The sequence below is a fragment of the Macrobrachium nipponense genome, chromosome 24 (assembly GCF_015104395.2).
Source record: "Macrobrachium nipponense isolate FS-2020 chromosome 24, ASM1510439v2, whole genome shotgun sequence".
In the NCBI taxonomy this organism is placed as follows: domain Eukaryota; kingdom Metazoa; phylum Arthropoda; class Malacostraca; order Decapoda; family Palaemonidae; genus Macrobrachium; species Macrobrachium nipponense.
This window is the reverse complement of record NC_061091.1, coordinates 24392164-24399663: the sequence shown is the minus strand read 5'-3', so window position 1 is coordinate 24399663 and position 7500 is coordinate 24392164. Positions and strand designations below refer to the sequence as shown.

The following is a 7500-nucleotide window of genomic DNA, read 5'->3' as shown; positions in this document are numbered from 1 at the left end:
TTTTCTGCAAGGACTTGGTGTGCTGAAGTATGAATCTCTCTCTCTCTCTCTCTCTCTCTCTCTCTCTCTCTCTCTCTCTCTCTCTCTCTCTCTCTCTCTATATATATATATATATATATATATATATATATATATATATATATATATATATCTCTAACGGGAACCTCATTCAAATTGGATGGTATCTAGTCGAGATATTTAAGAAAGTTGCAAGCTTTCGATGACTAGCATTCATTGTTAAGTATCCACAGAATGATGTCCTGTTGATAATTGTATTAATGCACAGAACAATAGTGTAAGTGATAATATATTCAGTTGTGATCACAATTCGTTCACCAAACCACCAGTCGTCCTGTCAACATAGTCGAGCGAACTTGGATCTGTGGGAAGAGGAGAAGGAGCTCAGGACATTAAGGAAGGTCCCACCCCTCCCTTTCAGTCCTTAGCTTCCTTTCCTCTCTCTCTCTCCTCCTCCCCTCCATCCTCTCTCTCTGTCTCTCTCTCCTTCTCTCTATGAAGAGGGTAGGAAGAGGAGACTGGAGCTCAGGACGTTAAGGAAGGTCCCACCTCTCCCTTTCAGTCCTTAGCTTCCTTTCCCCTCTCTCTCTCTCTCTCTCTCTCTCTCTCTCTCTCTCCCTCTCTCTCTCTCTCCCTTTCTCATCTTAGCTTCCTTAGGCTATGAGAGGTAGGGAGAAAGGAAAGCTCAGACAGTAAGGAAGGTCCCACCCTCCCTTTCAGTCCTTAGCTTCCTTTACCCTTCCCGATCTGCTCTCGATTTTATACTATTTCCATTTTTTGCATTCTGATCTTGATTTTATACTCTTCACACCCACGGTGATATGATCTTGACTTTATACCCTTTTATGCCCTTCTTGTGCCTGATCTTGATTTTATACCATTGCTGATTTATTCTTGATTGCATATCCTTAATATTCTCGATGATACTTTTTATGCCGTTGCAGATCTGATCTCGATTTTATCTTTCATACCCTTGCTGATCTGATATTGATCTTATGCCCTTTATAAGCTTGCTGATCTGATCTTGATTTTTCCATTTAATCAACACCAGGAGCTTATTGCCGATCCCCTCTTGTTGCTCCCTTTGCACCAACAACCTCCTGTTGATCACCTCTGGTTTCTTTCTATTTCACAGTCTCCACTTGGCCTGACCCGGTTTACCAAATTAACTAATGGCTGCCTTATGTTCCTCCCCTATTTTTCATAATCCACCAAAGGCTCTCTGCTCTCTTCATCCTATTTTTTGCACTTAACCAATGCCCTTCTGCAGGTCTTAGTTTCTTTTGTCATTTTACTTCAGAAAAATTGTCATCTTTCTCTAGAACACAGAGAAGCTTGTTCTCGTTTCTTCCAATTGTGCTTGAGGACCTTTTTCTCAATGCACAATTACGGCAAGCAAAACCCATTACTGCTAATCAGCACGATGGTAATTACGTGCAGGTTTTTGGAGCAATATATCTCTTATTTTTATTAATAAGAAAACATGAAAATAACCACATTGCTATTTAAATGTAAAGTGCAGTTCTCTTCAGGGCTGATTTTCTTGATGTTATTTTACCTTTCTTAAAGAATCATTCCATAATCCAGAAAGACATTCTTTCATTGTATCTTATTTTTTATTTACACCAACGTTTCTGGTATAAATTAGAAGATAAGATTTCTAGTCTTCTCTTTACATATACATACAAATATACCTACATAAAATATGATATATATATATAAATAAATATATATATATATATATATCTATATATATATATATCAATATATATATTATATATATATATATATATATATATATATCTCTCTCTCAAGTATAAAAGGCCCATGAAAACACTCTTGATTTAAAGCTAAGGACTATATTTCAGATGACTAGCTTCCACACTCATCAAGCAGTAAATGACAGAAGAAGTTACATTAGCGAAATAAATAGTGGGAGATATGTCCTTAGGTGATGCCTGGGGTCACAGCTAAGCCGACGTTAGTTGTGTTAATTGTCCTTATCCGCTTCATCGTTGCCTGAAGGAAGACATTGTCTGTATGGTCAGAGTCCCAGGCTCCATTGGAAAGGTTAAACCTATTATCTTGTTTTTCCAGTGAAGATCCTACCATCTGACATTTGTATCGACAGCTGCTCTTGTATGAAATTCGAGATAAAACAACAAGATAATAGACTCAACCTTTCCAATGGAGCCTGGGACTATGACCATGTAGACAATGTCTTCCTTAAGGCTACGATAAATGGAGTAGGATAATTAACAGAACCAACGTCTGCCTAGTGGTGACCCCAGGCATCACCTAAGGGCCTATCTCCCACTATATATGTCTCTAATGTAACTCCTGTCATTTACTGCTTGATAAGAGTGGAAGCTAGTCCACCGAAATATAGTTTTGATGGGTATTTTATACTTGAGACGTATCCTGGTTTAACAAAAGAATTTATTTACACACACACGTACATATATGTTAAGTATATTATATATAATATACTGATATTAGTTTAATTTATGAATTTTATACTAGGTATACTATATATATATATATATGATTGTGAATATATATATCATATGATGAGTATATTATATATAGGTATATATATATGTATTTAATGTATATGTAGTATATATTTATATATACGTATATATTGATAATTATATTATATATACATATATATATATAATAGATATATATATTATGTAATGTTATGTATATGTATATAGATATATATACGTATATATAATAATACTATATATATATAGATATATAAGTGTGTGTGTGTGTGTACACACATGTGTATGTGCGTGCGTACGTTTGTGTAATAGGGCATAACCGGAACATCCACCAAAACACCGAGAATTCACTTAAAACTTGAAACCCCGATTTTTCGTATCCACTATTTGGGAACCATATTCCAAATCGGATACGAGAAAGGAACGGTAATGGGAGACAGTGGGTGGGATTTAAAAAGCCCCATTAAAAAAACCCCAATAAAGCCCATTAGCTAACACGGAAAACGGAGTTGTTGATGGGCTGATCTCGAGAAGGGGAAGTTCCATTAAATTTGCACATTATTCCTCAGAGATTTTCGCGAAACTTTCATCTGCTGTAAAATATGAGAGAGAGAGAGAGAATTTTCATCTGTTGTAAAATGTGTCATAGTTTGAGAGGGAGAGAGAGTGTGAAATATGCTATAATATGAGAGAGAGAGAGAGAGAGAGAGAGAGAGAGAGAGAGAGAGAGAGAGAGAGAGAGAGAGAGAATTTGCATTCGTTGTTAAAATATGTCATAATCAGAGAGAGAGAGAATTTTCATTCGTTGGAAAATATGCCACAGACAGAGAGAGAGAGAGAGAGAGAGAGAGAGAGAGAGGAGAGAGAGAGAGGTTCTCACTTCAAAAGTAGGGTTAAGAGCCATTGAGGAGGAGAAAAGCACAGGCGAACTCGGAGAGAGAATATAAACTGTACGTTGAAAGAGGTCAATACAACTCACGGAAGCATTGAGCAAACATTTAAGGGACGCGTCGCAAGCGACGAGCACCCTCTTTGAAGCAACCTGACGTCCTTACGTAGCCCTGGCCTGAAGGACAGAATAACATCTGGGAAGATACAGAGAGAGAAAGAGAGACCTTCACTCTTGAAAAAGTGACAGTAATTAATAAACTGACCAATAGATAAAAATGTAATAAAATGCAAGGAGAACATTATTAGGGAAGTAATGTATTGCACCGTTGCTTGAACTTCTGAAGATGCAATTGGACGACTTGCTCTGGGAGGAGGCTGTTCCAGTCCAGTTTAAGTATATCTTAGTTTAAGAGCACCACTGAGCTGATTAACATCTCTCCTATGGCTGGCCCGAAAGATTAGATTTGCATTACGTGTCTATACTATGTTTTTTTCCATCTGTCCATCCGCCTGTGGTGGTCGCGCATGGTAACACTGCGTCCTGGGCTTCAAATACTTACGCTACGTCTAAGTTTTTGGTAAATAAAAGGATATCTGGGAGTACATTTGCAACTGAAAAGTGTTTTAATAATTTACTGTATACGAATTACACCGTTAATATTCGAAATAGGATATTGTTATTATTGTTGAATGTATCCTGAATGTAACTATCTAAAGCCAGGGACGCAGTGTTACCATACGCAAACACCACAGGCGGATGGACAGATGGAAAAAAACAAGAGTATAGTAACCAATTGCTTACTTAGCAACGAGACCTACAGCTTATTGTGGGATCCGAACCGCAGTATATCGAGAAATAAATTCCTCTGGTTCCACATTGGCAGTATCGGGGAGCGAAACTCTGGCTACTCGAGTGATAGTCGAGTATGCAACCCACTCGTCCACAGTCCAACGGTGTGAGGAATAAAGAGACATGCTAATCTGTAAATCCCAAACAGAAAATGTCTTCAGGGGTCGTATGGGCAAAAGGACCATTTATAACATTAATCACCAACTTATTTAGATAAAAATCTATTCGTAACAAGTAATGATGTTGTGGGAAACCTAAACACTCTGACGAGATGACCAGTGGTAACTTTAGTTTTGGAATTGGAGTACTACGCTTTTTTATTTTTACACCTATTTTTTTTATTATTAATAGTTTCTTAATAAGACTTTAGTGTTTTGTATTTCATCTCTATGTATGAAATTCACTAGTGTATTACAGCGAAATAAAGCATTTATACCATATATATTATATATATATATATTATATATATATATATATATATATATATATATAGCTATACCAAGAATAGATATCGGATAATTGCACCTGCCTGTATTTCATCTCTATGTATGAAATTCACAATAGTGTATTTAGTGAAACAAAGCATTGGTTATTATTATTATTATTATTATTATTATAACAGTCAATGAAGCTATTGCAAGGAGGAGATATCTAATAATCAAGTCAATTTGAAATGAATCCCAATTGTAGCTTTAACCCCGTAACCCGTAATAAAAGTAAGAGCTACAGAATAACGGTTAAAAGCTTACTTGGAATTATCACCTCTTTTCAAGAGTTGGATGCAGATGGATACAGACACTTAAGACTGGAAAAGGAAGGCTAAAAGAACGATCAAGTTCATTAGCTTTCAGTCGTGTCGTTCCTTTAGGTTTCTCGGCACTAATGAGTCTTGCCGGAAGGAAGTGCGAGGGAGGTGAGTTTCGGATTTGCTGGAATATTGCAGTAAATTAAAGCAGAATTTGATAAGAGAGAGAGAGAGAGAAGGTCTCTCTGAAAAGTAAACACGATGGGGATATTTCCTCATATTTCTCGTATTCTAGATGTATTTGCGCGTTCGTAATACACCTAACATTGAAAAGCCATCTAGGAAACATTCAGTAATCGCCTCTTGTGATGATTTCATACATCTATTTCCTGTAACCTTATACACCCAGGCAGTGGCTAAACTTCATACCAGCTCGTTCTTCCTTTCTGTATCATTTCAATCCAGTTTAAATTCATGTGTGATTGATTGTGTGTGAATTTTGTTTTAAAAATTCGTCAATTTTTCCTATTAACAACGAAAATTTTTGAAGTTGTTCATCATTATTATTATGACAGCATTTAATAGATTAGCAAAAATCAACTTTTTTCATGATTTCCTTATACAAATGCATTCAATATAACGAGTGCTTAGTAGTCACTGTTGACCACGTTTATTGCGACGCCAGATTAAGGCTCTAAAAAATCAGTCAACCCTTCATGACTCAAACAGAAAGAAAAAAAAAAAAAAAAAAAAAAAACAGACACACTGGTACACTTACCTTCTGTCATGGCGTGTTTCTGACCGTCAGCAATCGATGTGTTATTAATTCCTTGTTTATTTTTTTTCCTCTTCTTCTTCTTAATTTCCTCTAGAGTCTTCTCTTTGGCATCACTTATTATATTGCTTTAGTAATATAACAAAGAGTCATGAAATGCTTCAGTTGTTTCAGCTTCTAAAGAGATTTATTTTTTCTGTGTCACTTCTTCAAGATTAAAGTCCTACAAAATCGCTATATATGAATTAAAAAAGCTCATGCGCGTGTATCGATGGATATACTTGTAAAGTATGTGTGTATGTTTATGTATGTGTTTGTATTTACATGTAGCATTACTGTACGCATAAAATTAACTGTAACCTATATACTTCTTCAAGTTTAAAATCCTACAAAATCGCTATATACATATATATATATATACAATATATATATATATATATATATACTATATATAGTATATTATATATATATTTATATATATATACACGTTCTTTCATTTATAAAGTATGTGTGCGCATGAAAATATGTATGAATGTGCGTTTTACATACATACATAATGAAAAATTAGAAAAATAAAACATTTTTACCTTTGTGTGACAGTTAAGTCGTGTATACCACAATGCCATGAAGATGTTGTCATTCAGACAAGAGAATTTTTGTTGTAATCAAGAAGCATTACAAAAAAGAAAAGTAAATTTTTCCAAAATTTAATTGTTTCTGGAGAGAGAGAGAGAGAGAGAGAGAGAGAGAAAGTACCTCTCACATGTGACCAGTCAATAGAAGAAGGTTGTGAATATGAGTTAGATATAGTGGTAAACAGAATTTCATATGTGTGTGTGTGAGAGAGAGAGAGAGAGAGAGAGAGAGAGAGAGAGAGAGAGAGAGACTTTCAAGCATTAACAATTAACCGAAGAAGGTGGGTATGTTTTTGATATAGTGGAAAAGACTTAGAGACTTGATTAAAGAAAGAGAGAGAGAGAGAAGTACCTTTCACACATGATCAGTTGACGGAGGAAAGCGAATATGTGATATAATGAAAAAGAAAGAATTAATTACACAGATAGAGAGAGAGAGAGAATTAACTTTCAAAGTGTGCTCTAGTAAAGACAGAAATGTGAATATGTTACTGATATGGTAAAAAAGAATTAGAGCCTGAATCTTAAAGTAGAGAGAGAGAGAGAGAGAGAGACTATATTACGAAAATCCCCGGCACATTAGTCTCTTGAGGCGCCAACGTAATTAAGCAAGTCGATAACGAGATACCTACAACATGCCTTGTCGGTTAATAGAAGTCCCACTTTCCTACTTCTTCATCTCTTCTTCCATCTCTCCTTTCTTCAAGTTCTTCTTCGTTTTTCTCTTTCTCTTTCTTTTAGGGTTTCCGCGTCTTGTGACTTCTCGATTTTTGTTCTGCCGTCGTTACTCATCGCTTCCTGTTTCTTACATTATTCCCTTCCTTGCTTTCATCAGTTTCTGGTTGTCTTTCGTTTATTCGTTTTTTTTACTTCTTACGTTTACTTTCTGTTGGTTTTCCTTTCATCCTGCATTCATTTCATGTCGTAAAGTAATCAGAATTGCTTTCCCAATTTTACTACGAAAACACTTTCGTCGATTTAATCATTTATCCTTTCAAATTAAATCTCTTATTCTTTTTATTTTTTAGCCATTATAATCATGAAAATTTTTTACCTCATTTTTCAATATGATTTGT

General features: G+C 35.3%; 1 long non-coding RNA gene across 2 annotated transcripts in view; it reads right to left on the bottom strand.

Moving 5' to 3' along the window:
- LOC135205523 (uncharacterized) overlaps positions 1–7500 on the bottom strand; it is a 236147-nt gene that overhangs the window by 106282 nt on the left and 122365 nt on the right. For both annotated transcript variants that reach the window (XR_010312550.1, XR_010312549.1), the window contains exon 2: positions 5793–6012. This is a non-coding gene — a long non-coding RNA (uncharacterized LOC135205523). The remainder of the gene's footprint in view (positions 1–5792; positions 6013–7500) is intronic.